Source organism: Balaenoptera physalus (assembly GCF_965194825.1).
Source record: "Balaenoptera physalus genome assembly, chromosome: 6".
Classification (NCBI taxonomy): domain Eukaryota; kingdom Metazoa; phylum Chordata; class Mammalia; order Artiodactyla; family Balaenopteridae; genus Balaenoptera; species Balaenoptera physalus.
In genome coordinates, this window is record NC_138885.1 from 2470483 (window position 1) to 2492094 (window position 21612).

The window sequence follows — 21612 nt, forward strand, 5'->3', positions numbered from 1 at the left end:
CTCCTTTACCCTGCTAGGCCCCGGATGAGGTAAAGTTAACTATGCCTCGCTCAGGCCAGCCCTGCATGAGGGATCTTGCCACACTTATAAGCCTGAGATTAAAAGCTACTTAGCGAGGTCCACAGGATTTCGCCAAGCTCTCCCTCGGCAGCTTCACTACTGCAGGACTCAAGTTTGCTCTCAACTAGGATAAGTGGCCCTGCTTCCAAAAGCAGTCTTTTCCCGTTTGGAACTCTGGATTCTTGTAGCCTCGGAGCTGTTTGCGAAACCCTAGGAAGGCCCAGCTTCTACTCACTGCAGGCACCAACGAGGAGGACAGTAGTATGTTCCCCCAGAGAAACAGCTGCTTGCAAGTTTCGAGGGAGGCTTCTCAGGTGCCCATGGTGTCCCGTTTGTTTCCCTTCGTAGCTCCCATCCTGCAGGTACTTATGCTGGGTGCTAACAAGGGTAGGTGGCTCTGCCGACAAAAGCAGCCTTTTCCCTTAGGAAGCTTGGATTCTAGTGTCTCAGGGGCTGCTTGCCAAACCTTGAAGTTGCCCCGGTTCTAGGCACCGCAGGTACGCTTGCGTAGCAAACGAGCACTTTCCCCCGAGAAACCGGGTTCCTGCCACGTTGGAGGAGAGTTAATTCTGCAGACCTCGTTCCTCCTGGAAAAGCGAAATGCCACCCTGAGACTCAGGGTAGTGCCTAAGTTTCTACTGGGGAAGCTCTGCGTGCCTCGGTTTCCATGAGGTCTCCACCGTTGTTGTGCTTCAGTGGGACGCGAGGATAGCTTCAGGACTCCAAGCACTCTGGCCTCTGCACCGTTTCCCATGCTTCGACACGCATCCCCCCAACGTCTCCTCTCTGCTTGCTGAGCAGCAAGCAGCCGTGTGGTTTTCGGAATACTTCTTGCATGCACAGCCCAAGGCGGCACACTGCTCTCTCTCTTCCTTCGGAAACCTAGGTTACCACCGCTTGTTCCAGCTCACGAAGACAGTCAGAGACGGTCTCATGTGCTGGGTAACGTGGACTGAGTGAGGACAAGGGCCCTACCTGCACTCAGAAAAACACTCTGCTCAGCCTTCCATCCAGGAGCTCACAACGCCTGGCTCGTTGGTTTAGCAGGATGTCTATGTGAGGTCCAAGCTGAGCAAAGAGCACATTTCCTCCTTTACCCTGCTAGGCCCCGAAGAGGTAGAGCCAACTAGGCCACGCTCAGGCCAGCCCTCCTTGACGGATCTTGCCACACTTCGAAGCCTGCACAGTAAAAGGTACTTAGCGACGTTACCAGGGTTTCGCCATGCTCTCCTTCGGCAGCTCCACTACTGCAGGACTCATGTTAGCTCTCAACTAGGATAAGTGGCCCTGCTTCCCAAAGCAGTCTTTTCCCCTTTGGAAATCTGGATTCTTGTAGCCTCGGAGCTGTTTGCGAAACCCTAGGAAGGCCCAGGTTCTACTCACTGCAGGCACCAACGAGGAGGAAACGAGTATGTTCCCCCGGAGAAACAGGCTGCTTGCAAGTGTCGAGGGGAGCTTCTCAGGTGCCCAGTGTGTCCCGTTTGTTTCCCTTCGCAGCTCCCATCCTGCAGGTACTTATGCTGGGTGCTAACAAGGGTAGGTGGCTCTGCCGACAAAAGCAGCCTTTTCCCTTTGGAAGCTTGGATTCTAGTGTCTCAGGGGCTGCTTGCCAAACCTTGAGTTGCCCAGGTTCTAGGCACCGCAGGTACGCTTGCCTAGCAAACGAGAACTTTCCCCCGAGAAACCGGGTTCCTGCCACGTTGGAGGAGAGTTAATTCTTCAGACCTCGTTCCTCCTGGGAAAGCGAAATGCCACCCTGAGCCTCAGGGTAGTGCCTAAGTTTCCACCGGGCAAGCTCTGCGTTCCTCGGTTTCCATGAGGTCTCCACAGTTGTTGTGCTTCAATGGAGTGCGAGGATAGCTTTCAGGACTCCATACACTCTGCCCTCCGCACCGTTTGCCATGTTACCACTTGGATCCCCCCCAAGTCTCTGCAGTACCTGCTGAGCAACAAGCAGCCGTGTAGGTACTTCGGAACACTTCTTGCATGCACAGCCCAAGGCAGCACACTGCTCTCTCTCTTCCTTTGGAAACGTAGGTTTCCGCAGCTTGTCCCAGCTTACGAAGACAGAAGAGCCGGTCTAATATGCTAGGTAACGTGGACTCAGTGAGGACAAAGGCCTACCTGCACTCAGAAAAACACTCTGCTCAGCCTTCCATCCAGGAGCTCACACCGACTGGCTCGTTGGTTTAGCAGGACGTCTATGTGAGGTTCAAGCTGAGCAAAGAGCACAATTCCTCCTTTAGCCTGGTAGGCCCCAGAAGAGGTAGAGCCAACTAGGCCTCGCTCAGGCCAGCCCTCCTTGAGGGATCTTGTCCCACTACAAAGCCTGCACAGTAAAAGGGCCTTAGCGAAGTTCCCAGGGTTTCGCCATGGTCTCCCTCGGCAGCTCCACTACTGCAGGGACTCATGTTTGCTGTGAACTAGGATAGGTGGCCCTGCTTCCAAAAGCAGTCTTTTCCCCTTTGGAAATCTGGATTCTTTTAGCCTCGGAGCTGTTTGCGAAACCCTAGGAAGGCCCAGCTTCTACTCACTGCAGGCACCTACGAGGAGGAAACGAGTATGTTTCCCCGGAGAAACAGGCTGCTTGCAAGTGTCGAGGGGAGCTTCTCAGGTGCCCAGTGTGTCCCGTTTGTTTCCCTTCGCAGCTCCCATCCTGCAGGTACTTATGCTGGGGGCTTTCAAAGGAATGTGGCTCTGCCGACAAAAGCAGCCTTTTCCCTTTGGAAGCTTGGATTCTAGTGTCTCAGGGATGCTTGCCAGACCTTGAAGTTTCCCGGGTTTTAGCCTACGCAGGTACGCTTGTGTAGCAAACGAGCACTTTCCCCCGAGAAACCGGGTCCCTGCCACGTTGGAGGAGAGTTAATTCTGCAGACCTCGTTCCTCCTGGGAAAGCGAAATGCCACCCTGAGCCTCAGGGTAGTGCCTAAGTTTCCACCGGACAAGCTCTGCGTGCCTCGGTTTCCATGAGGTCTCCACAGTTTTGTGCTCAATGGAGAACGAGGATAGCTTTCAGGACTCCATACACTCTGCCCACCGCACCGTTTCCCATGCTACCTCTTGGACCCCGCCCCCCCCACGTCTTTACAGTGCCTGCTGAACAACAAGCAGCCGTGTAAGTTCTTCGGAACAATTCTTGCATGCACAGCCCTAGGCAGCACACTGCTCTCTCTCTTCCTTTGGAAACCTAGGTTGCCGCAGCTCGTCCCAGCTTACGAAGACAGTCAGAGCCGATCTAATGTGCTAGGTAACGTGGACTCAGTGAGGACAAGGGCCCTACCTGCACTCAGAAAAGCACTCTGCGCAGCCTTCCATCCAGGAGCTCACACCGCCTGGTTCGTTGGTTTAGCAGGACGTCTATGTGAGGTCCAAGCTGAGCAAAGAGCACAATTCCTCCTTTACCCTGCTAGGCCCCGGATGAGGTAAAGTTAACTATGCCTCGCTCAGGCCAGCCCTCCATGAGGGATCTTGCCACACTTATAAGCCTGAGATTAAAAGCTACTTAGCGAGGTCCACAGGATTTCGCCAAGCTCTCCCTCGGCAGCTTCACTACTGCAGGACTCAAGTTTGCTCTCAACTAGGATAAGTGGCCCTGCTTCCAAAAGCAGTCTTTTCCCGTTTGGAACTCTGGATTCTTGTAGCCTCGGAGCTGTTTGCGAAACCCTAGGAAGGCCCAGCTTCTACTCACTGCAGGCACCAACGAGGAGGACACTAGTATGTTTCCCCAGAGAAACAGCTGCTTGCAAGTTTCGAGGGAGGCTTCTCAGGTGCCCATGGTGTCCCGTTTGTTTCCCTTCGTAGCTCCCATCCTGCAGGTACTTATGCTGGGTGCTAACAAGGGTAGGTGGCTCTGCCGACAAAAGCAGCCTTTTCCCTTAGGAAGCTTGGATTCTAGTGTCTCAGGGGCTGCTTGCCAAACCTTGATGTTGCCCCGGTTCTAGGCACCGCAGGTACGCTTGCGTAGCAAACGAGCACTTTCCCCCGAGAAACCGGGTTCCTGCCACGTTGGAGGAGAGTTAATTCTGCAGACCTCGTTCCTCCTGGAAAAGCGAAATGCCACCCTGAGCCTCAGGGTAGTGCCTAAGTTTCTACTGGGCAAGCTCTGCGTGCCTCGGTTTCCATGAGGTCTCCACCGTTGTTGTGCTTCAGTGGAACGCGAGGATAGCTTCAGGACTCCAAGCACTCTGGCCTCTGCACCGTTTCCCATGCTTCGACACGCATCCCCCCAACGTCTCCTCTCTGCTTGCTGAGCAGCAAGCAGCCGTGTGGTTTTCGGAATACTTCTTGCATGCACAGCCCAAGGCGGCACACTGCTCTCTCTCTTCCTTCGGAAACCTAGGTTACCACCGCTTGTTCCAGCTCACGAAGACAGTCAGAGACGGTCTCATGTGCTGGGTAACATGGACTGAGTGAGGACAAGGGCCCTACCTGCACTCAGAAAAACACTCTGCTCAGCCTTCCATCCAGGAGCTCACAACGCCTGGCTCGTTGGTTTAGCAGGATGTCTATGTGAGGTCCAAGCTGAGCAAAGAGCACATTTCCTCCTTTACCCTGCTAGGCCCCGGATGAGGTAAAGTTAACTATGCCTCGCTCAGGCCAGCCCTCCATGAGGGATCTTGCCACACTTATAAGCCTGAGATTAAAAGCTACTTAGCGAGGTCCACAGGATTTCGCCAAGCTCTCCCTCGGCAGCTTCACTACTGCAGGACTCAAGTTTGCTCTCAACTAGGATAAGTGGCCCTGCTTCCAAAAGCAGTCTTTTCCCGTTTGGAACTCTGGATTCTTGTAGCCTCGGAGCTGTTTGCGAAACCCTAGGAAGGCCCAGCTTCTACTCACTGCAGGCACCAACGAGGAGGACACTAGTATGTTCCCCCACAGAAACAGCTGCTTGCAAGTTTCGAGGGAGGCTTCTCAGGTGCCCATGGTGTCCCGTTTGTTTCCCTTCGTAGCTCCCATCCTGCAGGTACTTATGCTGGGTGCTAACAAGGGTAGGTGGCTCTGCCGACAAAAGCAGCCTTTTCCCTTAGGAAGCTTGGATTCTAGTGTCTCAGGGGCTGCTTGCCAAACCTTGATGTTGCCCCGGTTCTAGGCACCGCAGGTACGCTTGCGTAGCAAACGAGCACTTTCCCCCGAGAAACCGGGTTCCTGCCACGTTGGAGGAGAGTTAATTCTGCAGACCTCGTTCCTCCTGGAAAAGCGAAATGCCACCCTGAGACTCAGGGTAGTGCCTAAGTTTCTACTGGGCAAGCTCTGCGTGCCTCGGTTTCCATGAGGTCTCCACCGTTGTTGTGCTTCAGTGGAACGCGAGGATAGCTTCAGGACTCCAAGCACTCTGGCCTCTGCACCGTTTCCCATGCTTCGACACGCATCCCCCCAACGTCTCCTCTCTGCTTGCTGAGCAGCAAGCAGCCGTGTGGTTTTCGGAATACTTCTTGCATGCACAGCCCAAGGCGGCACACTGCTCTCTCTCTTCCTTCGGAAACCTAGGTTACCACCGCTTGTTCCAGCTCACGAAGACAGTCAGAGACGGTCTCATGTGCTGGGTAACATGGACTGAGTGAGGACAAGGGCCCTACCTGCACTCAGAAAAACACTCTGCTCAGCCTTCCATCCAGGAGCTCACAACGCCTGGCTCGTTGGTTTAGCAGGATGTCTATGTGAGGTCCAAGCTGAGCAAAGAGCACATTTCCTCCTTTACCCTGCTAGGCCCCGGATGAGGTAAAGTTAACTATGCCTCGCTCAGGCCAGCCCTCCATGAGGGATCTTGCCACACTTATAAGCCTGAGATTAAAAGCTACTTAGCGAGGTCCACAGGATTTCGCCAAGCTCTCCCTCGGCAGCTTCACTACTGCAGGACTCAAGTTTGCTCTCAAGTAGGATAAGTGGCCCTGCTTCCAAAAGCAGTCTTTTCCCGTTTGGAACTCTGGATTCTTGTAGCCTCGGAGCTGTTTGCGAAACCCTAGGAAGGCCCAGCTTCTACTCACTGCAGGCACCAACGAGGAGGACACTAGTATGTTCCCCCAGAGAAACAGCTGCTTGCAAGTTTCGAGGGAGGCTTCTCAGGTGCCCATGGTGTCCCGTTTGTTTCCCTTCGTAGCTCCCATCCTGCAGGTACTTATGCTGGGTGCTAACAAGGGTAGGTGGCTCTGCCGACAAAAGCAGCCTTTTCCCTTGGGAAGCTTGGATTCTAGTGTCTCAGGGGCTGCTTGCCAAACCTTGATGTTGCCCCGGTTCTAGGCACCGCAGGTACGCTTGCGTAGCAAACGAGCACTTTCCCCCGAGAAACCGGGTTCCTGCCACGTTGGAGGAGAGTTAATTCTGCAGACCTCGTTCCTCCTGGAAAAGCGAAATGCCACCCTGAGACTCAGGGTAGTGCCTAAGTTTCTACTGGGCAAGCTCTGCGTGCCTCGGTTTCCATGAGGTCTCCACCGTTGTTGTGCTTCAGTGGAACGCGAGGATAGCTTCAGGACTCCAAGCACTCTGGCCTCTGCACCGTTTTCCATGCTTCGACACGCATCCCCCCAACGTCTCCTCTCTGCTTGCTGAGCAGCAAGCAGCCGTGTGGTTTTCGGAATACTTCTTGCATGCACAGCCCAAGGCGGCACACTGCTCTCTCTCTTCCTTCGGAAACCTAGGTTACCACCGCTTGTTCCAGCTCACGAAGACAGTCAGAGACGGTCTCATGTGCTGGGTAACATGGACTGAGTGAGGACAAGGGCCCTACCTGCACTCAGAAAAACACTCTGCTCAGCCTTCCATCCAGGAGCTCACAACGCCTGGCTCGTTGGTTTAGCAGGATGTCTATGTGAGGTCCAAGCTGAGCAAAGAGCACATTTCCTCCTTTACCCTGCTAGGCCCCGAAGAGGTAGAGCCAACTAGGCCACGCTCAGGCCAGCCCTCCTTGAGGGATCTTGCCACACTTCGAAGCCTGCACAGTAAAAGGTACTTAGCGACGTTACCAGGGTTTCGCCATGCTCTCCTTCGGCAGCTCCACTACTGCAGGACTCATGTTAGCTCTCAACTAGGATAAGTGGCCCTGCTTCCAAAAGCAGTCTTTTCCCCTTTGGAAATCTGGATTCTTGTAGCCTCGGAGCTGTTTGCGAAACCCTAGGAAGGCCCAGCTTCTACTCACTGCAGGCACCAACGAGGAGGAAACGAGTATGTTCCCCCGGAGAAACAGGCTGCTTGCAAGTGTCGAGGGGAGCTTCTCAGGTGCCCAGTGTGTCCCGTTTGTTTCCCTTCGCAGCTCCCATCCTGCAGGTACTTATGCTGGGTGCTAACAAGGGTAGGTGGCTCTGCCGACAAAAGCAGCCTTTTCCCTTTGGAAGCTTGGATTCTAGTGTCTCAGGGGCTGCTTGCCAAACCTTGATGTTGCCCAGGTTCTAGGCACCGCAGGTACGCTTGCCTAGCAAACGAGAACTTTCCCCCGAGAAACCGGGTTCCTGCCACGTTGGAGGAGAGTTAATTCTTCAGACCTCGTTCCTCCTGGGAAAGCGAAATGCCACCCTGAGCCTCAGGGTAGTGCCTAAGTTTCCACCGGGCAAGCTCTGCGTTCCTCGGTTTCCATGAGGTCTCCACAGTTGTTGTGCTTCAATGGAGTGCGAGGATAGCTTTCAGGACTCCATACACTCTGCCCTCCGCACCGTTTGCCATGTTACCACTTGGATCCCCCCCAAGTCTCTGCAGTACCTGCTGAGCAACAAGCAGCCGTGTAGGTACTTCGGAACACTTCTTGCATGCACAGCCCAAGGCAGCACACTGCTCTCTCTCTTCCTTTGGAAACCTATGTTTCCGCAGCTTGTCCCAGCTTACGAAGACAGAAGAGCCGGTCTAATATGCTAGGTAACGTGGACTCAGTGAGGACAAAGGCCTACCTGCACTCAGAAAAACACTCTGCTCAGCCTTCCATCCAGGAGCTCACACCGCCTGGTTCGTTGGTTTAGCAGGACGTCTATGTGAGGTCCAAGCTGAGCAAAGAGCACAATTCCTCCTTTACCCTGCTAGGCCCCGGATGAGGTAAAGTTAACTATGCCTCGCTCAGGCCAGCCCTCCATGAGGGATCTTGCCACACTTATAAGCCTGAGATTAAAAGCTACTTAGCGAGGTCCACAGGATTTCGCCAAGCTCTCCCTCGGCAGCTTCACTACTGCAGGACTCAAGTTTGCTCTCAAGTAGGATAAGTGGCCCTGCTTCCAAAAGCAGTCTTTTCCCGTTTGGAACTCTGGATTCTTGTAGCCTCGGAGCTGTTTGCGAAACCCTAGGAAGGCCCAGCTTCTACTCACTGCAGGCACCAACGAGGAGGACACTAGTATGTTCCCCCAGAGAAACAGCTGCTTGCAAGTTTCGAGGGAGGCTTCTCAGGTGCCCATGGTGTCCCGTTTGTTTCCCTTCGTAGCTCCCATCCTGCAGGTACTTATGCTGGGTGCTAACAAGGGTAGGTGGCTCTGCCGACAAAAGCAGCCTTTTCCCTTAGGAAGCTTGGATTCTAGTGTCTCAGGGGCTGCTTGCCAAACCTTGATGTTGCCCCGGTTCTAGGCACCGCAGGTACGCTTGCGTAGCAAACGAGCACTTTCCCCCGAGAAACCGGGTTCCTGCCACGTTGGAGGAGAGTTAATTCTGCAGACCTCGTTCCTCCTGGAAAAGCGAAATGCCACCCTGAGACTCAGGGTAGTGCCTAAGTTTCTACTGGGCAAGCTCTGCGTGCCTCGGTTTCCATGAGGTCTCCACCGTTGTTGTGCTTCAGTGGAACGCGAGGATAGCTTCAGGACTCCAAGCACTCTGGCCTCTGCACCGTTTCCCATGCTTCGACACGCATCCCCCCAACGTCTCCTCTCTGCTTGCTGAGCAGCAAGCAGCCGTGTGGTTTTCGGAATACTTCTTGCATGCACAGCCCAAGGCGGCACACTGCTCTCTCTCTTCCTTCGGAAACCTAGGTTACCACCGCTTGTTCCAGCTCACGAAGACAGTCAGAGACGGTCTCATGTGCTGGGTAACGTGGACTGAGTGAGGACAAGGGCCCTACCTGCACTCAGAAAAACACTCTGCTCAGCCTTCCATCCAGGAGCTCACAACGCCTGGCTCGTTGGTTTAGCAGGATGTCTATGTGAGGTCCAAGCTGAGCAAAGAGCACATTTCCTCCTTTACCCTGCTAGGCCCCGAAGAGGTAGAGCCAACTAGGCCACGCTCAGGCCAGCCCTCCTTGAGGGATCTTGCCACACTTCGAAGCCTGCACAGTAAAAGGTACTTAGCGACGTTACCAGGGTTTCGCCATGCTCTCCTTCGGCAGCTCCACTACTGCAGGACTCATGTTAGCTCTCAACTAGGATAAGTGGCCCTGCTTCCCAAAGCAGTCTTTTCCCCTTTGGAAATCTGGATTCTTGTAGCCTCGGAGCTGTTTGCGAAACCCTAGGAAGGCCCAGCTTCTACTCACTGCAGGCACCAACGAGGAGGAAACGAGTATGTTCCCCCGGAGAAACAGGCTGCTTGCAAGTGTCGAGGGGAGCTTCTCAGGTGCCCAGTGTGTCCCGTTTGTTTCCCTTCGCAGCTCCCATCCTGCAGGTACTTATGCTGGGTGCTAACAAGGGTAGGTGGCTCTGCCGACAAAAGCAGCCTTTTCCTTTGGAAGCTTGGATTCTAGTGTCTCAGGGGCTGCTTGCCAAACCTTGAGTTGCCCAGGTTCGAGGCACCGCAGGTACGCTTGCCTAGCAAACGAGAACTTTCCCCCGAGAAACCGGGTTCCTGCCACGTTGGAGGAGAGTTAATTCTTCAGACCTCGTTCCTCCTGGGAAAGCGAAATGCCATCCTGAGCCTCAGGGTAGTGCCTAAGTTTCCACCGGGCAAGCTCTGCGTTCCTCGGTTTCCATGAGGTCTCCACAGTTGTTGTGCTTCAGTGGAACGCGAGGATAGCTTCAGGACTCCAAGCACTCTGGCCTCTGCACCGTTTCCCATGCTTCGACACGCATCCCCCCAACGTCTCCTCTCTGCTTGCTGAGCAGCAAGCAGCGGTGTGGTTTTCGGAATACTTCTTGCATGCACAGCCCAAGGCGGCACACTGCTCTCTCTCTTCCTTCGGAAACCTAGGTTACCACCGCTTGTTCCAGCTCACGAAGACAGTCAGAGACGGTCTCATGTGCTGGGTAACATGGACTGAGTGAGGACAAGTGCCCTACCTGCACTCAGAAAAACACTCTGCTCAGCCTTCCATCTAGGAGCTCACAACGCCTGGCTCGTTGGTTTAGCAGGATGTCTATGTGAGGTCCAAGCTGAGCAAAGAGCACAATTCCTCCTTTACCCTGCTAGGCCCCGAAGAGGTAGAGCCAACTAGGCCTCGCTCAGGCCAGCCCTCCTTGAGGGATCTTGTCCCACTACAAAGCCTGCACAGTAAAAGGTCCTTAGCGAAGTTCCCAGGGTTTCGCCATGGTCTCCCTCGGCAGCTCCACTACTGCAGGGACTCATGTTTGCTGTGAACTAGGATAGGTGGCCCTGCTTCCAAAAGCAGTCTTTTCCCCTTTGGAAATCTGGATTCTTTTAGCCTCGGAGCTGTTTGCGAAACCCTAGGAAGGCCCAGCTTCTTCTCACTGCAGGCACCTACGAGGAGGAAACGAGTATGTTCCACCGGAGAAACAGGCTGCTTGCAAGTGTCGAGGGGAGCTTCTCAGGTGCCCAGTGTGTCCCGTTTGTTTCCCTTCGCAGCTCCCATCCTGCAGGTACTTATGCTGGGGGCTTTCAAAGGAATGTGGCTCTGCCGACAAAAGCAGCCTTTTCCCTTTGGAAGCTTGGATTCTAGTGTCTCAGGGATGCTTGCCAGACCTTGAAGTTTCCCGGGTTTTAGCCTACGCAGGTACGCTTGTGTAGCAAACGAGCACTTTCCCCCGAGAAACCGGGTCCCTGCCACGTTGGAGGAGAGTTAATTCTGCAGACCTCGTTCCTCCTGGGAAAGCGAAATGCCACCCTGAGCCTCAGGGTAGTGCCTAAGTTTCCACCGGACAAGCTCTGCGTGCCTCGGTTTCCATGAGGTCTCCACAGTTTTGTGCTCAATGGAGAACGAGGATAGCTTTCAGGACTCCATACACTCTGCCCACCGCACCGTTTCCCATGCTACCTCTTGGACCCCGCCCCCCCCACGTCTTTACAGTGCCTGCTGAACAACAAGCAGCCGTGTAAGTTCTTCGGAACAATTCTTGCATGCACAGCCCTAGGCAGCACACTGCTCTCTCTCTTCCTTTGGAAACCTAGGTTGCCGCAGCTCGTCCCAGCTTACGAAGACAGTCAGAGCCGATCTAATGTGCTAGGTAACGTGGACTCAGTGAGGACAAGGGCCCTACCTGCACTCAGAAAAGCACTCTGCGCAGCCTTCCATCCAGGAGCTCACACCGCCTGGTTCGTTGGTTTAGCAGGACGTCTATGTGAGGTCCAAGCTGAGCAAAGAGCACAATTCCTCCTTTACCCTGCTAGGCCCCGGATGAGGTAAAGTTAACTATGCCTCGCTCAGGCCAGCCCTCCATGAGGGATCTTGCCACACTTATAAGCCTGAGATTAAAAGCTACTTAGCGAGGTCCACAGGATTTCGCCAAGCTCTCCCTCGGCAGCTTCACTACTGCAGGACTCAAGTTTGCTCTCAACTAGGATAAGTGGCCCTGCTTCCAAAAGCAGTCTTTTCCCGTTTGGAACTCTGGATTCTTGTAGCCTCGGAGCTGTTTGCGAAACCCTAGGAAGGCCCAGCTTCTACTCACTGCAGGCACCAACGAGGAGGACACTAGTATGTTTCCCCAGAGAAACAGCTGCTTGCAAGTTTCGAGGGAGGCTTCTCAGGTGCCCATGGTGTCCCGTTTGTTTCCCTTCGTAGCTCCCATCCTGCAGGTACTTATGCTGGGTGCTAACAAGGGTAGGTGGCTCTGCCGACAAAAGCAGCCTTTTCCCTTAGGAAGCTTGGATTCTAGTGTCTCAGGGGCTGCTTGCCAAACCTTGATGTTGCCCCGGTTCTAGGCACCGCAGGTACGCTTGCGTAGCAAACGAGCACTTTCCCCCGAGAAACCGGGTTCCTGCCACGTTGGAGGAGAGTTAATTCTGCAGACCTCGTTCCTCCTGGAAAAGCGAAATGCCACCCTGAGCCTCAGGGTAGTGCCTAAGTTTCTACTGGGCAAGCTCTGCGTGCCTCGGTTTCCATGAGGTCTCCACCGTTGTTGTGCTTCAGTGGAACGCGAGGATAGCTTCAGGACTCCAAGCACTCTGGCCTCTGCACCGTTTCCCATGCTTCGACACGCATCCCCCCAACGTCTCCTCTCTGCTTGCTGAGCAGCAAGCAGCCGTGTGGTTTTCGGAATACTTCTTGCATGCACAGCCCAAGGCGGCACACTGCTCTCTCTCTTCCTTCGGAAACCTAGGTTACCACCGCTTGTTCCAGCTCACGAAGACAGTCAGAGACGGTCTCATGTGCTGGGTAACATGGACTGAGTGAGGACAAGGGCCCTACCTGCACTCAGAAAAACACTCTGCTCAGCCTTCCATCCAGGAGCTCACAACGCCTGGCTCGTTGGTTTAGCAGGATGTCTATGTGAGGTCCAAGCTGAGCAAAGAGCACATTTCCTCCTTTACCCTGCTAGGCCCCGGATGAGGTAAAGTTAACTATGCCTCGCTCAGGCCAGCCCTCCATGAGGGATCTTGCCACACTTATAAGCCTGAGATTAAAAGCTACTTAGCGAGGTCCACAGGATTTCGCCAAGCTCTCCCTCGGCAGCTTCACTACTGCAGGACTCAAGTTTGCTCTCAACTAGGATAAGTGGCCCTGCTTCCAAAAGCAGTCTTTTCCCGTTTGGAACTCTGGATTCTTGTAGCCTCGGAGCTGTTTGCGAAACCCTAGGAAGGCCCAGCTTCTACTCACTGCAGGCACCAACGAGGAGGACACTAGTATGTTCCCCCACAGAAACAGCTGCTTGCAAGTTTCGAGGGAGGCTTCTCAGGTGCCCATGGTGTCCCGTTTGTTTCCCTTCGTAGCTCCCATCCTGCAGGTACTTATGCTGGGTGCTAACAAGGGTAGGTGGCTCTGCCGACAAAAGCAGCCTTTTCCCTTAGGAAGCTTGGATTCTAGTGTCTCAGGGGCTGCTTGCCAAACCTTGATGTTGCCCCGGTTCTAGGCACCGCAGGTACGCTTGCGTAGCAAACGAGCACTTTCCCCCGAGAAACCGGGTTCCTGCCACGTTGGAGGAGAGTTAATTCTGCAGACCTCGTTCCTCCTGGAAAAGCGAAATGCCACCCTGAGCCTCAGGGTAGTGCCTAAGTTTCTACTGGGCAAGCTCTGCGTGCCTCGGTTTCCATGAGGTCTCCACCGTTGTTGTGCTTCAGTGGAACGCGAGGATAGCTTCAGGACTCCAAGCACTCTGGCCTCTGCACCGTTTCCCATGCTTCGACACGCATCCCCCCAACGTCTCCTCTCTGCTTGCTGAGCAGCAAGCAGCCGTGTGGTTTTCGGAATACTTCTTGCATGCACAGCCCAAGGCGGCACACTGCTCTCTCTCTTCCTTCGGAAACCTAGGTTACCACCGCTTGTTCCAGCTCACGAAGACAGTCAGAGACGGTCTCATGTGCTGGGTAACATGGACTGAGTGAGGACAAGGGCCCTACCTGCACTCAGAAAAACACTCTGCTCAGCCTTCCATCCAGGAGCTCACAACGCCTGGCTCGTTGGTTTAGCAGGATGTCTATGTGAGGTCCAAGCTGAGCAAAGAGCACATTTCCTCCTTTACCCTGCTAGGCCCCGAAGAGGTAGAGCCAACTAGGCCACGCTCAGGCCAGCCCTCCTTGAGGGATCTTGCCACACTTCGAAGCCTGCACAGTAAAAGGTACTTAGCGACGTTACCAGGGTTTCGCCATGCTCTCCTTCGGCAGCTCCACTACTGCAGGACTCATGTTAGCTCTCAACTAGGATAAGTGGCCCTGCTTCCAAAAGCAGTCTTTTCCCCTTTGGAAATCTGGATTCTTGTAGCCTCGGAGCTGTTTGCGAAACCCTAGGAAGGCCCAGCTTCTACTCACTGCAGGCACCAACGAGGAGGAAACGAGTATGTTCCCCCGGAGAAACAGGCTGCTTGCAAGTGTCGAGGGGAGCTTCTCAGGTGCCCAGTGTGTCCCGTTTGTTTCCCTTCGCAGCTCCCATCCTGCAGGTACTTATGCTGGGTGCTAACAAGGGTAGGTGGCTCTGCCGACAAAAGCAGCCTTTTCCCTTTGGAAGCTTGGATTCTAGTGTCTCAGGGGCTGCTTGCCAAACCTTGATGTTGCCCAGGTTCTAGGCACCGCAGGTACGCTTGCCTAGCAAACGAGAACTTTCCCCCGAGAAACCGGGTTCCTGCCACGTTGGAGGAGAGTTAATTCTTCAGACCTCGTTCCTCCTGGGAAAGCGAAATGCCACCCTGAGCCTCAGGGTAGTGCCTAAGTTTCCACCGGGCAAGCTCTGCGTTCCTCGGTTTCCATGAGGTCTCCACAGTTGTTGTGCTTCAATGGAGTGCGAGGATAGCTTTCAGGACTCCATACACTCTGCCCTCCGCACCGTTTGCCATGTTACCACTTGGATCCCCCCCAAGTCTCTGCAGTACCTGCTGAGCAACAAGCAGCCGTGTAGGTACTTCGGAACACTTCTTGCATGCACAGCCCAAGGCAGCACACTGCTCTCTCTCTTCCTTTGGAAACCTATGTTTCCGCAGCTTGTCCCAGCTTACGAAGACAGAAGAGCCGGTCTAATATGCTAGGTAACGTGGACTCAGTGAGGACAAAGGCCTACCTGCACTCAGAAAAACACTCTGCTCAGCCTTCCATCCAGGAGCTCACACCGCCTGGTTCGTTGGTTTAGCAGGACGTCTATGTGAGGTCCAAGCTGAGCAAAGAGCACAATTCCTCCTTTACCCTGCTAGGCCCCGGATGAGGTAAAGTTAACTATGCCTCGCTCAGGCCAGCCCTCCATGAGGGATCTTGCCACACTTATAAGCCTGAGATTAAAAGCTACTTAGCGAGGTCCACAGGATTTCGCCAAGCTCTCCCTCGGCAGCTTCACTACTGCAGGACTCAAGTTTGCTCTCAAGTAGGATAAGTGGCCCTGCTTCCAAAAGCAGTCTTTTCCCGTTTGGAACTCTGGATTCTTGTAGCCTCGGAGCTGTTTGCGAAACCCTAGGAAGGCCCAGCTTCTACTCACTGCAGGCACCAACGAGGAGGACACTAGTATGTTCCCCCAGAGAAACAGCTGCTTGCAAGTTTCGAGGGAGGCTTCTCAGGTGCCCATGGTGTCCCGTTTGTTTCCCTTCGTAGCTCCCATCCTGCAGGTACTTATGCTGGGTGCTAACAAGGGTAGGTGGCTCTGCCGACAAAAGCAGCCTTTTCCCTTAGGAAGCTTGGATTCTAGTGTCTCAGGGGCTGCTTGCCAAACCTTGATGTTGCCCCGGTTCTAGGCACCGCAGGTACGCTTGCGTAGCAAACGAGCACTTTCCCCCGAGAAACCGGGTTCCTGCCACGTTGGAGGAGAGTTAATTCTGCAGACCTCGTTCCTCCTGGAAAAGCGAAATGCCACCCTGAGACTCAGGGTAGTGCCTAAGTTTCTACTGGGCAAGCTCTGCGTGCCTCGGTTTCCATGAGGTCTCCACCGTTGTTGTGCTTCAGTGGAACGCGAGGATAGCTTCAGGACTCCAAGCACTCTGGCCTCTGCACCGTTTCCCATGCTTCGACACGCATCCCCCCAACGTCTCCTCTCTGCTTGCTGAGCAGCAAGCAGCCGTGTGGTTTTCGGAATACTTCTTGCATGCACAGCCCAAGGCGGCACACTGCTCTCTCTCTTCCTTCGGAAACCTAGGTTACCACCGCTTGTTCCAGCTCACGAAGACAGTCAGAGACGGTCTCATGTGCTGGGTAACGTGGACTGAGTGAGGACAAGGGCCCTACCTGCACTCAGAAAAACACTCTGCTCAGCCTTCCATCCAGGAGCTCACAACGCCTGGCTCGTTGGTTTAGCAGGATGTCTATGTGAGGTCCAAGCTGAGCAAAGAGCACATTTCCTCCTTTACCCTGCTAGGCCCCGAAGAGGTAGAGCCAACTAGGCCACGCTCAGGCCAGCCCTCCTTGAGGGATCTTGCCACACTTCGAAGCCTGCACAGTAAAAGGTACTTAGCGACGTTACCAGGGTTTCGCCATGCTCTCCTTCGGCAGCTCCACTACTGCAGGACTCATGTTAGCTCTCAACTAGGATAAGTGGCCCTGCTTCCCAAAGCAGTCTTTTCCCCTTTGGAAATCTGGATTCTTGTAGCCTCGGAGCTGTTTGCGAAACCCTAGGAAGGCCCAGCTTCTACTCACTGCAGGCACCAACGAGGAGGAAACGAGTATGTTCCCCCGGAGAAACAGGCTGCTTGCAAGTGTCGAGGGGAGCTTCTCAGGTGCCCAGTGTGTCCCGTTTGTTTCCCTTCGCAGCTCCCATCCTGCAGGTACTTATGCTGGGTGCTAACAAGGGTAGGTGGCTCTGCCGACAAAAGCAGCCTTTTCCTTTGGAAGCTTGGATTCTAGTGTCTCAGGGGCTGCTTGCCAAACCTTGAGTTGCCCAGGTTCGAGGCACCGCAGGTACGCTTGCCTAGCAAACGAGAACTTTCCCCCGAGAAACCGGGTTCCTGCCACGTTGGAGGAGAGTTAATTCTTCAGACCTCGTTCCTCCTGGGAAAGCGAAATGCCATCCTGAGCCTCAGGGTAGTGCCTAAGTTTCCACCGGGCAAGCTCTGCGTTCCTCGGTTTCCATGAGGTCTCCACAGTTGTTGTGCTTCAGTGGAACGCGAGGATAGCTTCAGGACTCCAAGCACTCTGGCCTCTGCACCGTTTCCCATGCTTCGACACGCATCCCCCCAACGTCTCCTCTCTGCTTGCTGAGCAGCAAGCAGCGGTGTGGTTTTCGGAATACTTCTTGCATGCACAGCCCAAGGCGGCACACTGCTCTCTCTCTTCCTTCGGAAACCTAGGTTACCACCGCTTGTTCCAGCTCACGAAGACAGTCAGAGACGGTCTCATGTGCTGGGTAACATGGACTGAGTGAGGACAAGTGCCCTACCTGCACTCAGAAAAACACTCTGCTCAGCCTTCCATCTAGGAGCTCACAACGCCTGGCTCGTTGGTTTAGCAGGATGTCTATGTGAGGTCCAAGCTGAGCAAAGAGCACAATTCCTCCTTTACCCTGCTAGGCCCCGAAGAGGTAGAGCCAACTAGGCCTCGCTCAGGCCAGCCCTCCTTGAGGGATCTTGTCCCACTACAAAGCCTGCACAGTAAAAGGTCCTTAGCGAAGTTCCCAGGGTTTCGCCATGGTCTCCCTCGGCAGCTCCACTACTGCAGGGACTCATGTTTGCTGTGAACTAGGATAGGTGGCCCTGCTTCCAAAAGCAGTCTTTTCCCCTTTGGAAATCTGGATTCTTTTAGCCTCGGAGCTGTTTGCGAAACCCTAGGAAGGCCCAGCTTCTTCTCACTGCAGGCACCTACGAGGAGGAAACGAGTATGTTCCACCGGAGAAACAGGCTGCTTGCAAGTGTCGAGGGGAGTTTCTCAGGTGCCCAGTGTGTCCCGTTTGTTTCCCTTCGCAGCTCCCATCCTGCAGGTACTTATGCTGGGTGCTAACAAGGGTAGGTGGCTCTGCCGACAAAAGCAGCCTTTTCCCTTTGGAAGCTTGGATTCTAGTGTCTCAGGGGCTGCTTGCCAAACCTTGATGTTGCCCAGGTTCTAGGCACCGCAGGTACGCTTGCCTAGCAAACGAGAACTTTCCCCCGAGAAACCGGGTTCCTGCCACGTTGCAGGAGAGTTAATTCTTCAGACCTCGTTCCTCCTGGGAAAGCGAAATGCCACCCTGAGCCTCAGGGTAGTGCCTAAGTTTCCACCGGGCAAGCTCTGCGTTCCTCGGTTTCCATGAGGTCTCCACAGTTGTTGTGCTTCAATGGAGTGCGAGGATAGCTTTCAGGACTCCATACACTCTGCCCTCCGCACCGTTTGCCATGTTACCACTTGGATCCCCCCCAAGTCTCTGCAGTACCTGCTGAGCAACAAGCAGCCGTGTAGGTACTTCGGAACACTTCTTGCATGCACAGCCCAAGGCAGCACACTGCTCTCTCTCTTCCTTTGGAAACCTAGGTTTCCGCAGCTTGTCCCAGCTTACGAAGACAGAAGAGCCGGTCTAATATGCTAGGTAACGTGGACTCAGTGAGGACAAAGGCCTACCTGCACTCAGAAAAACACTCTGCTCAGCCTTCCATCCAGGAGCTCACACCGCCTGGTTCGTTGGTTTAGCAGGACGTCTATGTGAGGTCCAAGCTGAGCAAAGAGCACAATTCCTCCTTTACCCTGCTAGGCCCCGGATGAGGTAAAGTTAACTATGCCTCGCTCAGGCCAGCCCTCCATGAGGGATCTTGCCACACTTATAAGCCTGAGATTAAAAGCTACTTAGCGAGGTCCACAGGATTTCGCCAAGCTCTCCCTCGGCAGCTTCACTACTGCAGGACTCAAGTTTGCTCTCAAGTAGGATAAGTGGCCCTGCTTCCAAAAGCAGTCTTTTCCCCTTTGGAACTCTGGATTCTTGTAGCCTCGGAGCTGTTTGCGAAACCCTAGGAAGGCCCAGCTTCTACTCACTGCAGGCACCAACGAGGAGGACACTAGTATGTTCCCCCAGAGAAACAGCTGCTTGCAAGTTTCGAGGGAGGCTTCTCAGGTGCCCATGGTGTCCCGTTTGTTTCCCTTCGTAGCTCCCATCCTGCAGGTACTTATGCTGGGTGCTAACAAGGGTAGGTGGCTCTGCCGACAAAAGCAGCCTTTTCCCTTAGGAAGCTTGGATTCTAGTGTCTCAGGGGCTGCTTGCCAAACCTTGATGTTGCCCCGGTTCTAGGCACCGCAGGTACGCTTGCGTAGCAAACGAGCACTTTCCCCCGAGAAACCGGGTTCCTGCCACGTTGGAGGAGAGTTAATTCTGCAGACCTCGTTCCTCCTGGAAAAGCGAAATGCCACCCTGAGACTCAGGGTAGTGCCTAAGTTTCTACTGGGCAAGCTCTGCGTGCCTCGGTTTCCATGAGGTCTCCACCGTTGTTGTGCTTCAGTGGAACGCGAGGATAGCTTCAGGACTCCAAGCACTCTGGCCTCTGCACCGTTTCCCATGCTTCGACACGCATCCCCCCAACGTCTCCTCTCTGCTTGCTGAGCAGCAAGCAGCCGTGTGGTTTTCGGAATACTTCTTGCATGCACAGCCCAAGGCGGCACACTGCTCTCTCTCTTCCTTCGGAAACCTAGGTTACCACCGCTTGTTCCAGCTCACGAAGACAGTCAGAGACGGTCTCATGTGCTGGGTAACGTGGACTGAGTGAGGACAAGGGCCCTACCTGCACTCAGAAAAACACTCTGCTCAGCCTTCCATCCAGGAGCTCACAACGCCTGGCTCGTTGGTTTAGCAGGATGTCTATGTGAGGTCCAAGCTGAGCAAAGAGCACATTTCCTCCTTTACCCTGCTAGGCCCCGAAGAGGTAGAGCCAACTAGGCCACGCTCAGGCCAGCCCTCCTTGAGGGATCTTGCCACACTTCGAAGCCTGCACAGTAAAAGGTACTTAGCGACGTTACCAGGGTTTCGACATGCTCTCCTTCGGCAGCTCCACTACTGCAGGACTCATGTTAGCTCTCAACTAGGATAAGTGGCCCTGCTTCCCAAAGCAGTCTTTTCCCCTTTGGAAATCTGGATTCTTGTAGCCTCGGAGCTGTTTGCGAAACCCTAGGAAGGCCCAGCTTCTACTCACTGCAGGCACCAACGAGGAGGAAACGAGTATGTTCCCCCGGAGAAACAGGCTGCTTGCAAGTGTCGAGGGGAGCTTCTCAGGTGCCCAGTGTGTCCCGTTTGTTTCCCTTCGCAGCTCCCATCCTGCAGGTACTTATGCTGGGTGCTAACAAGGGTAGGTGGCTCTGCCGACAAAAGCAGCCTTTTCCTTTGGAAGCTTGGATTCTAGTGTCTCAGGGGCTGCTTGCCAAACCTTGAGTTGCCCAGTTTCGAGGCACCGCAGGTACGCTTGCCTAGCAAACGAGAACTTTCCCCCGAGAAACCGGGTTCCTGCCACGTTGGAGGAGAGTTAATTCTTCAGACCTCGTTCCTCCTGGGAAAGCGAAATGCCATCCTGAGCCTCAGGGTAGTGCCTAAGTTTCCACCGGGCAAGCTCTGCGTTCCTCGGTTTCCATGAGGTCTCCACAGGTGTTGTGCTTCAGTGGAACGCGAGGATAGCTTCAGGACTCCAAGCACTCTGGCCTCTGCACCGTTTCCCATGCTTCGACACGCATCCCCCCAACGTCTCCTCTCTGCTTGCTGAGCAGCAAGCAGCGGTGTGGTTTTCGGAATACTTCTTGCATGCACAGCCCAAGGCGGCACACTGCTCTCTCTCTTCCTTCGGAAACCTAGGTTACCACCGCTTGTTCCAGCTCACGAAGACAGTCAGAGACGGTCTCATGTGCTGGGTAACATGGACTGAGTGAGGACAAGTGCCCTACCTGCACTCAGAAAAACACTCTGCTCAGCCTTCCATCTAGGAGCTCACAACGCCTGGCTCGTTGGTTTAGCAGGATGTCTATGTGAGGTCCAAGCTGAGCAAAGAGCACAATTCCTCCTTTACCCTGCTAGGCCCCGAAGAGGTAGAGCCAACTAGGCCTCGCTCAGGCCAGCCCTCCTTGAGGGATCTTGTCCCACTACAAAGCCTGCACAGTAAAAGGTCCTTAGCGAAGTTCCCAGGGTTTCGCCATGGTCTCCCTCGGCAGCTCCACTACTGCAGGGACTCATGTTTGCTGTGAACTAGGATAGGTGGCCCTGCTTCCAAAAGCAGTCTTTTCCCCTTTGGAAATCTGGATTCTTTTAGCCTCGGAGCTGTTTGCGAAACCCTAGGAAGGCCCAGCTTCTTCTCACTGCAGGCACCTACGAGGAGGAAACGAGTATGTTCCACCGGAGAAACAGGCTGCTTGCAAGTGTCGAGGGGAGTTTCTCAGGTGCCCAGTGTGTCCCGTTTGTTTCCCTTCGCAGCTCCCATCCTGCAGGTACTTATGCTGGGGGCTTTCAAAGGAATGTGACTCTGCCGACAAAAGCAGCCTTTTCCCTTTGGAAGCTTGGATTCTAGTGTCTCAGGGATGCTTGCCAGACCTTGAAGATTCCCGGGTTTTAGCCTACGCAGGTACGCTTGTGTAGCAAACGAGCACTTTCCCCCGAGAAACCGGGTCCCTGCCACGTTGGAGGAGAGTTAATTCTGCAGACCTCGTTCCTCCTGGGAAAGCGAAATGCCACCCTGTGCCTCAGGGTAGTGCCTAAGTTTCCACCGGGCAAGCTCTGCGTGCCTCGGTTTCCATGAGGTCTCCACAGTTTTGTGCTCAATGGAGAACGAGGATAGCTTTCAGGACTCCATACACTCTGCCCTCCGCACCGTTTCCCATGCTACCTCTTGGACCCCCCCCCCCCACGTCTTTACAGTGCCTGCTGAACAACAAGCAGCCGTGTAAGTTCTTCGGAACACTTCTTGCATGCACAGCCCTAGGCAGCACACTGCT